Here is a 10,372-nt window from a genome sequence, read left to right as displayed (position 1 = left end):
CTACCACTGAACTACCCTTACAACCCCCCAGGATGTTTTTTTAAGAAAAACAAAAGTGAAAAACCATGTGAATAGCAAGCACTCTAATAGGCATTTAATAATGGGAGGAGATATGTATATATATATATATATATGTCTGTTACATATACATACGTATATGTAAGTACATGTCTAAAATATTAAAAATAAACTACATATTTTACTTTTTTTTTTGTATGGACAGGCACTGGGAATTGAACCTGGGTCTCCAGCATGACCTCTGCCTACTGAGCTACTGTAGCCCTCCTTAAACTATATATTTTTAAAGTTACTTGTAAGGAATGAGGAGAGAGGAAGGTAATACAATGGAGGAAAGAGGGATATAAGCTAGACTTCTTTAAACATACCTTGATTTGTAGGTTTGACTATAGAAAAATGAGAAAAATTTCTGTAATAACAAAAAACTTAAATTTATAAATACTATCCTTAAAATTCAAAAAATTAAATAAATGAAATATGACTTCAGTTGGTAGAATAAAGGTGCATTTTGAATAAAAAATGTATTCTATATAACTTTAAAACCTAGGAATTTGTTTGCACATTCCTAGTGGGATATCTCCTAAGGCAAAAAAATCTACAAAAAAAATTAAAATTGTTTTCAGCTATCATTTATAGTAGTACTGTTCTTATTTTCTTTTAAAGCTGTAGTCCAGCTGAGAATGTAGAAGGGATTATAGAATTAAGAATTAAAATATCACCATTTTACAACTTCTAATTAATTAATGCCTCTAGGTGTTGTGCATTATAGTCAGTAGCATAACTAAAAAGAAACACCAGACATCATGTGCCTCCTGCTGGAAAAACAGGGCAAACACTACCTATGAAAAAGTCTTAGAAAAATCAAAGCTCAAATCTGAGTGTAAAGCATCCAAACTCAACTACAGATGTATGTAGGTGACTGAGGCGTGTTTAACACACCTCCAGATGAAAACAGCCAAATCTAGTCCATCAGAAACCCACAGAAGTGCCCTGTATCATCGACAAATAAACTGCCAAGAGAAACTCAAGGATAGTGTATCTATAGCTTCAAAAGGGCTCGAGTCATACTGACTAATGGCAATGGGACAACTTTCTCTGAATCCTGAATAAAACTATTAATAAGAATATATTTTGACCCCTAGGAGATGATTAGAATGTAGAATATTGACTGAATATTTGCTGATATTGCAGAATATATTTAAATAGTTTTAATGGGAAAATGGTATTTTGTAAGAATGCCAAATAAAACACAGAGCACCCAGCTAAATTTGAATTTCAGATAAACCACAACAAAAACTTTTTTGTACAGGTAGTTCCATGCCATGTGCCCTGTATTTTCATTTGCCATATCTGGGAATTCTGGTGTTATGGTTACACTGAAAGCAATAGTCCCAGTTTCTTATATATATAAACATCTCACACACACACACACACACAGAGTAATATTTAAAGCTATAATATTAGGGTGCCTGGACTTGCTTCAAGATATTTGGGGAGGCAATAACATGTATGAGAGAGAGAAGGAACAAGATTACCGATTCCTAGTTTGTTGACTGCTGGAATGCAATACACCAGAAAGGGAATGGCTTTTTAAAAAAGGAATTTAATTAGTTACAAGTCCACAGTTCCAAGACTGAAATTGTCCAAATCAAACACGTCTATAGAAATGTCCAATCTAAGGCATCCAGACAAAAATACCTTGATTTAAGGAGGCCAACGACGTTCAGGGTTTCTGTCTGGGCTGGAAAGGGATGTGGTGAGCACCGCGTCAATTTCTACTTCCTCTCCAGCTCCCAGGAGCCTTTTCCTTCTTGATCTCCAAAGGTCACTGGCCGGTCACTGGACAGTGGACAGTCTGCTTCATGGTGCTGTGGCATTCTCTGCTCTCTCAGAAGCTCTGGCTTTCTCTGTTGTTATTCAGTAGCTTTTTCTAAAGTGCTTCTTCTTTTAAAGGATTCCAATAAAACTAATTAAGACCCACCTGGAATGGGTGGAGACGCATCTGCACGGAGAAAATCTAATCAGGTTTTCTGCATGCAGTGCTAAATAGTGTTTAAGAGAAATGTTCGCTCCCACAAGATTGGATTAGACTCAAATCATGACTTTTCTAGCATTCATAAGTCCTTTCAAACCAGCACACTGAGTTTCAGCTTTCCTCCACTCAGGGACAACACGAAGTCCCCCTCACACACATACCTTTTTCTTTTTTCCAGAAGGCCTTCCTGCCCCTCTACCAGCTTTTGGTCTCTGCCGAATGCAAGTGATGTTGGATGACTCTCAATAAATACCCTTTGTTTATTCTCATTTGGTGGTGTTTATATCCGCATTTGATAGGAAAAGGGCAGGACATGAACAGTCTCTCTGAAGGCGTGGCCTGGAATCTGCAGCCTGGGCAGTGAGGGAGGCTGCTGCAGGAGGAGAGGATGGCCAGCACCCAGGCTGCAGGCGGCGCCAGGCCCGGGCAGGGAGACAGGGGCGAGCTGGGGAGTGCCGAGTCAGCTCAGGCAGGGCCCTGGAGACTCCCACAAGTCTGGGTTTATTTATTTATTTATTTATTTATTTTGAGGCGTTGAAAGAATCAAGCAGAGAAATGGCTGTGTCTCGTCTACATTTTTGGGTCCTCTGATTTCTGTCTGGAGGATGGCAGGCACAGAGCAAGGGTTTTAGGTTGGGGAGAGAAGCCTTCAGTTAGGACGGCAGCTTGAGCAGGAGAGAAGTGCTCAAATTTTAAGATATTCCGTGCATAGGGAGGGCAGGAACCAATGGGAGATGGGGTAATAGGGTTATGGAGAAGGGAGGCCCTAAGACTGCCCTCAAGTCCTGCCAAAGCCGGTGGTCGGCCATTCACCAGGTAGGAAAGACCAAGGAGAGCTGCAGGTCCCCGGGAAGACGCAGCAGTGCTCGGCACCACCCAACTCGTCTTGCTTTCAGTGGGTGGTGCTAGAAGAAATGGTTCCTATTATCTGACAGTTTAGGTCTATTTGCTTCCCTTGACAACCCATTACCGTTTAAATAAGGCCCTCCAAAAGCTTTTTCAGTCTCATATTCCTATGCTTTTACTGTCCACTTTTCAATAACTAAAAGTTTAGAATCTATGTATGCCTTATTTTAAAAGCCCAAGCGGTAATGAAGGCAAAAATTCCTGTCCAACGGGCATGCTCAGTCTCTTCCCTTCTCTCCCAGATTGTGTAATGTATTTCTAGATCTTTGACAAAAAGTAAAGTGATGACCAGGGCACACTTGTCTCTCCCTTCATTTTTTTTTTCTCAGCTATATCAAACATTAAGTACTTGATTGAACACTTTAGAAATGATACTTGATCAAGCAACACAAGCAGTGGAGAAAGCATTATAATAGGAAATTAAACTTTCCTTTCCTCCTTCAGCACCTCCAGAGGCCCTTGTGATAGAAAGGAAAATAGACATTCCTATTTCAACTTCAGGAGAAAGACAAAGAAGCAGTAGAATGTGGTCAAAAGATCATAAACTCTGGAGGCCAAACTATTTCACATCCAGCATCCATGATTGAGCTGTTTCCAGTAGGAAAAACAAAAGACAAAAAACACATTATCCAAGAAATATGCATTGTATTCTCTATCCCTAATTAAAACACACACACACACACACACACACACACGACAGAGCTTAGGAGGCTGAGGGCAGTTAAAAGAGAAGAAACAGCAGCCCAATACAGATTATTTTCAAATAACTCATTCTTTCATAAAGTCACAATTTCTAACCAATTCGAGGTTTCAATAATATGAAAAATACACCAACTTGGGAGCAATTTACTACACATGTCTGGAAAGTAACTATTTTGAATTTTTTAGCTTGTCTTTCTCTCTATGAATAATACTTTCTTCTATCTGGAGCATCCCGTTGCCCTGGGAAGGCCCTGCAGGCAGAGAGGATGGCGTCCCCATGAGGGACACGCAGACATGACCAGGCCTGCCATGCTTGGTGCACGTGCTGCGGGGCTCTCTGGATGCTCACATCAAACCAAGTCAGGTCCAGAGAAAAGCCTGGAATGTGGTCACCTGAGAAATGGTGAGATACATAGAAGTGTAAATGGCATAAAGAAAAGACTTGGGTTGCCTTCAGCCCTTTGAAGGAAATGTCATGTGAGAAGAAATTATATATATATATAATATATAGCCCAAGACCAAAAAACTCAAAACAATGGTGGGATTTGCAGGGATACACATTTCACCAGCTTTGGCTTAAAATAAGGGCTCCCCTTCTAAGCAGGTGTCCTGCCGGGAGGAAGGTGTGTCCTGAGGTGCCTGCTCACCAGGGCTGGAGACGCGCATCGCGAGGTTGGGGGCTGACCATGTGGAAGGGTCACGACACAGGACACAGGCCCAGGACACAGGACACAGGCGAAGCTGGCCTCTGGGGAGGGAGGGAAGCAATGTGCTTGTTCCAGCAGCTCTCCGCGGCACAGTATTTGGGTTACATTTGAAGAAAGTCTTCAGAGTCTATCTTAAAAGCCTGCAAGAAAAGAAGGATTATTAGTTCAGTTATTCTTTGCTTTTATTGGCTGGGTTTCCTGCACTTGATCACCAGACTTAACTCTGAATAATATTTAGTTGTTTGTCAGCTTTAACTTAAATCAGCTCATGACCTATAATCTAGCCCCCTCATAATACGCAAAAGGCTGATTTTTTTGTTTGTTTGTCTTACTAAAAGAGGATCATAAAAGCAAGCATACGGCCTTCCAAGGTGGCAGTTTTGAACTGTGTCCGCGACTTCTCGCTCAGCGTCAAGCCCCCGGCCGGCGGGTGAGACAATGAGGAGAGACAGAGAGACGCAGACAAATCCGCACTGGTGAGAAACACAGATCCAAGACACGTAGCAGTTGTAAGCACAGACCTTTACTGGAGTTAAGCTTGCATTCTCTGTTACAGGTTCCGCGCGGGACAAAATACCCCGCGGGGGAGCAACCTCTATGCGGCCGTCAGGCACGGCTCCCTGTGGGTCGTCTCCACCCACCCCGTCCGGGTAACCTCTTATATACTGTGCCCAAACCCAATAGGTTAGTGCCACGTATACAGAGGTGATTGGAAGATAGGGTTGGTGGGCGTGTGCGTCATTTGCGGAAGCAGGATGTGAGCGCCATCTTGGCTCACTCGATGGGCGGGGGGAACTCTAGAGCAGGCTGCAGCGTGTCCACTAGGCCAAACCCGGAAAGCGGCTCTCTACATCTCCCCCTTTTTGTTTTTATAAGAGGCATGGTCCGTAGACCGTATTCTTGTACCCAGTATCTCTATTGATGATGGTGCTCCCGTGGGCCTGAGTGGCTCACAACATAGTTTGGTGCTTTGGGGAGTCTGGACTAGGCTCGCGTCATCACACGACGGAGCCTCTGGCACCGACCAGAATGCTCACCTCATATAGAGACCGGAGAGTCCGTGAACTGGATACCACGTGACTCCTCCCTGCAGTGCTTCGCCTCGCAACTGGGTCAAGCGGGGATTATGAGAGCGACAGCCAGGGCATAGGAAACGCTGTGGAGGCCTTGGTGCAATGGCTAGAGCCAAGCCCAGTCTGGCCAGGACTGCGGCCGCAGCTCCACCGTCGAGGCGGCTAGGCGCGCAAAATTAACAGCCTCTGGTGCCTAGCTAAACACGGGTAGTGGCCAGGGAGCCTGCAACAAACCTTGCTGACAAGAGCTTTGCCCCAGGTGATTCAGACGGGCTATCTATCGAGGAGGGACGCACACCCACATTTGACTGGGAAGACATAGCTAACATGGTAGAAACACGTAGTTGCTGCTGTGTCTGGAACAAGCGTTCTAACAAACATTTAACAGTGACTAAGCCCACTAATAGTCCCACTGCCACGAGAATCCAAGTAGTCAAATTGGGCCAAGAGAACCATGAGGTGACTCGGTTCCACAGACTTTGTACAGTCTCGCCCAGTTTGGAAAGGTCGAAGGCAACGGGGGTTATTAAAACTGGTCCCCCTTCTAAACAATCGAAGGGTGACCGGCGCTTTCGTTGCTATCTCGTCAGTCGCCGCCGTCATCAGCAGAGTTGGAGGCCTGATCTGATGGTTCAGGTTGAAGGCTTGTTGGTTTTTTAGGCAACAGCTCCGTGGCCTCCTTGGGCGATGTCACGGTTCTCACCAGTCTTTCCGGAACCCACACTGGCTGACGTCCTGGCTCCTGGGGAAAAACACAAACAGAGCCTCTGGCCCAGCTGAGCACTGGGTCAGGGCCTTGCCATTGTCCTGACAGGACATCCTTCCAACGGACTAGACCTCTATGTGGAGGACTTGGAGTGGTGTGCTGAAGGGCAGGTGTCATTCCTTGTGCATTTTCATTTAAAAAATTATATGTAAATAAGGCTACAGACAGTTGAGCCTTCGGGGACAGGCCGTGGCCTATTCCCCCTTTCTGTTTCTTTAGTAAGTCTTTGATGTCTAAGATGAAAATAGACCAATGCTCTGGCAGAGCTGAGAGAAGGGGCAACCCCATCTGAACAGGTCCTAAGGACTCCATGCAATTATTAACGGCTCTTAAATCATGTAACAATCTCCATCTGCCTGATTTCTTTTTTATGACAAATACGGGTGTGTTCCAAGGCGATGTGGAGGGAATGATATGGCTCTCTTTTAGCTGTATAGACACTAGAGTATGCAATGCTGAGAGTTTTTCCTGTGATAATGGCCACTGAGGCACCCACACCGGGGTACTGGTCTTCCATTTTAGTTTTATAGGTGTGGGTGGGAATCTCCCCTCAGTGGCCCCTAGGAAAAACCCAGGCCTCGTCTGTCAGAATTGGAGACAGCTTGTATAGGCCTTGCGCGCCCGTGCAATGAGGCTCCTAAGCCTTTGCCGGGGACATATCCCATTCCTTTTAACAAGCGCTTAGAAGTTGGAGAGCAGCCACTGTAATTACCTAATTCGGCCACCAGAGGGAGCCCGTGGTGAGGGTTTTTGGCGAGATCACCAAAACCATTCACCGGAAGCTGCCGCGCCCCTGCAGCAGGCGCTGGCGGGGCAGAAGGCTGCGTGGGTGAGACAGGGGGCCTCCCCCAATCGATCAGCGGAGGCGCGTCTGCACCCTCGGTCTCATTACTATCTGACTCCGAGTCAGAGTCGTCCGAACTAACGTCTGACTCTGGCGGCTTGCAAGTTGGCGGCTCACTCTTACAGGAGCCGTCTGCAGACGAAGCCGACCGAGTTTCCTGAAGCGCGTGCCGTGCCTCTAGCAGGGCAGGGAACGGACTAAGGCCCGTAGCAGTTTCTGCCTCAAGACAAGCACGAACGGTCTCCCATATAGGGACCAGGATCGGGTCCATACAAAGGCCCGTCCGGCGCGCCCGTTCTATGTCATTACCAAGTTTTAACCAAGAGGGCAGACTGAGGCTACCGGAATGGGCGAACCAAAGGGCAAAGGTAACAACATCGTCAAGGAACCGCAGGAGGGAACTCTTCTTAACTGAGATGCCCCGCTGCTTCAAAAGGGTTTTTAAAGGGGGTAATAAAGGTGAACTTCCTGACTGCCCCATGCTTGCAGTCGGCACTGTACTTTAATCACTCGGGGAGCTCTCCCGAGTCACCGGGGCTACCTGAAAGCCCGCGGCCCTTAACTCTCACGTAATAGGAAGCACTCACCTTCCCACGGTGATCAGGCGTGGAAAGTCCGCCGCGAACTCAGGATGCGCGTCCTCACCAGCTCGGGGAAAGGCAGCAGAAGGGTCCCCGTATGGGCCACCACTTGTCCGCGACCGTCTCGTTCGGCTTCTGATCCCCGGCCGGCGAAGGGAACAGGAGGGGAGAAAGAGACAGGCGCAGGCAAATCCGCGCTGGTGAGAAACACAGATCCAAGACACGTAGCAGTTGTAAGCACAGACCTTTACTGGAGTTAAGCTTGCATTCTCTGTTACAGGTTCCGCGCGGGACAAAATACCCCGCGGGGGAGCAACCTCTATGCGGCCGTCAGGCACGGCTCCCTGTGGGTCGTCTCCACCCACCCCGTCCGGGTAACCTCTTATATACTGTGCCCAAACCCAATAGGTTAGTGCCACGTATACAGAGGTGATTGGAAGATAGGGTTGGTGGGCGTGTGCGTCATTTGCGGAAGCAGGATGTGAGCGCCATCTTGGCTCACTCGATGGGCGGGGGGAACTCTAGAGCAGGCTGCAGCGTGTCCACTAGGCCAAACCCGGAAAGCGGCTCTCTACAGAACTGGACAACAATGTTTCATTGTCTCTGTCACCATTTTCCTCTCGCTGTGCAGTTGTGCCCAGTGCCTTTGCAGTGACAGCAGCCATCTGCAGTTACCCGGCACGTTGCAGCCCCGTGGACAGCATGCCATATGGGTTAAGCTTCAGAAAAACCTTGTGCTATAGATCAGTCAGTGACCACTGTCCGCATTTCCCAAATAAGAAAATTGAGAGTAAGAGAAAATACGTGATTTCCCCGTGACAATCATCTCAGCCAGGACCTGAACTCAGGGTCCAGGAAAGGTGCTGCAGCTACTTCTGGAAGCTCAGATGCTGTCATCCCACACTAGGGCTCATCTCCTGGCTCTCTCTCTTCTCAGCCACGTGGCACCAACCACGTCATTTAACTTTTATGACCTCACTTCCTTCATCCTCAGAATGGGGGTTAATGCGAGTTTCCACTAGGAAAGGTCGTTGTGAAAATGATAGGATGAAATCTAGGACTGGCCGGTACATGGTGAGGCTCAGTATGGTTTTGCCACTGTGCCTCCCTCTGCCTCTGGTGCCTGTGCCTCTTGCTGCCCAAGGGAGTCACCGGCAGCTGCTGCGACACGCTTCACAGTGTCTGAACCCCAGACTGCTTCGATGCCAATGAAGAGTCAGATGCAGCACCCGGGGGGCAGATCCTCAAAACACACAAAATAGCAAGGTGTCATTGAAAAGGTAAGCAGTGTGATGTGGCCACAAAAGAACAAGCAAAATGGGTAAAGTGACCATATTAAAATCAAGTATGTCTGTATTTCAAAGCATGCCCCAATCATTGTGAAAATAAAAACTCCAGTAAGGGAAAAGATATTCACAAGTGGTAAAAACCAGCAAGGGATTTATTTCCAGAATATATGAAGAACTCATATTCATATTACTTAATACGATAATATTCATATTATTATTCTTTTATTTGACATGTAGTGAGTAAGCTTTTATTATGTTTCAAGAAGTTTTCTGGATATTGACGAGACAAAACCCTTGCTCAGGCAGGACTTACGCTCTAGAGAAGGAAATAATGCACACATAAAGAAAAACAAACGCATTTGTAATGAATTAAGTAACGGAAGGTGCTCTGAAGCAAACTCTAACTAGGTCAGTAGATCAAGATTGTTGGGGCCTGGCTCTTTCAGATGGGGAGGGTGAGGAAGTTTTCTCTAAGCAGGGATAAGGGACAGAGACCTGAATGAAATGAGAAATCTGGTCACACTCTGTGAGAGTAACCCAGGCAGAGACGGCAGAGGCAAAGGTCCTCGGAGCGGGCGCGCTGGACGAGGTAAGAGGTGAGACGGTCGGTTCAGACGGGTGTCAGACCATGTTGCACCTCACAGGCCTTGGAAAGGCATTTGAAAGGTATTCCACGTGGAAGGTGAATCCACTGGAGGATTTGGGGCAGGAAATTCCGGATCTGATTATAATTTTAGAAAAAAATAACTTTGTCAAGAATGTGTATGTATTAGTTAGGTTTCTCTATAGAAACAGAATCAACAGGGAACACTTGCAAATATAAATTTTATAAAAGTGTCTCACGTGACCACAGGAATGCAGAGTCCAAAATCTACAGGGCAGGCTGTGAAGCCGACGACTCCGATGGATGGCCTGGATGAACTCCGCAGGAGAGGCTCACTAGCCAAAGCAGGAATGGGACCTGTCTCCTCTGAGTCCTCCTTAAAAGGCTTCCCATGATTAGATTCAACATCACTAATTGCAGAAGACACTCCCCTTTGGCTGATTACAAATGGAATCAGCTGTGGATGCAGCTGATGTGATCATGACCTAATCCCATGAAATGTCCTCATTGCAACACACAGGCCAGCGCTTGCCCAATCAGACAAACAGGCACCACAACTTGGCCAAGTTGACACGTGTCCCCAACCATGACAGTGTAGAATTGCTTCTGAGAGGTAACGAGGGAAAGCTCTTGTAGTAAAACATTGCGAGGCAGGAAAGAGGCGAGGGTGGGTCTGGAGCTCAGTGGCTATGACTTATATCTTGGAGATAAAGTCAACATTCTATGCTGAGAGGAATAAAAGATGACTCTAGGTTTTACCCAAAGGAATTTGTTGACTGGTGATGGCACTTTCTGAGATGAGGAAATCTGAGAGAGGGACAATTCTTTATTTGGGTGAGGGACAATT

At 46.5% G+C, this 10,372-nt stretch overlaps 1 long non-coding RNA gene across 1 annotated transcript; it reads right to left on the bottom strand.

Annotated features, from left to right (window-relative positions):
- Nucleotides 1-3,510: 3,510 nt before the first annotated feature.
- On the bottom strand, nt 3,511-8,578 carry LOC143675915 (uncharacterized). The gene is made up of 3 exons (XR_013171676.1): nt 8,471-8,578; nt 4,309-4,508; nt 3,511-4,054 (listed from the first exon to the last, which is right to left on the bottom strand). It is a non-coding gene; the product is annotated as an uncharacterized LOC143675915 (long non-coding RNA).
- Between the last annotated feature and the right edge of the window lie 1,794 nt (nt 8,579-10,372).

Source organism: Tamandua tetradactyla, chromosome 3 (assembly GCF_023851605.1).
Source record: "Tamandua tetradactyla isolate mTamTet1 chromosome 3, mTamTet1.pri, whole genome shotgun sequence".
NCBI classification, from domain to species: domain Eukaryota; kingdom Metazoa; phylum Chordata; class Mammalia; order Pilosa; family Myrmecophagidae; genus Tamandua; species Tamandua tetradactyla.
The sequence above is the reverse complement of the archived record's forward strand: the minus strand, read 5'-3'. Positions and strand labels throughout refer to the sequence as shown.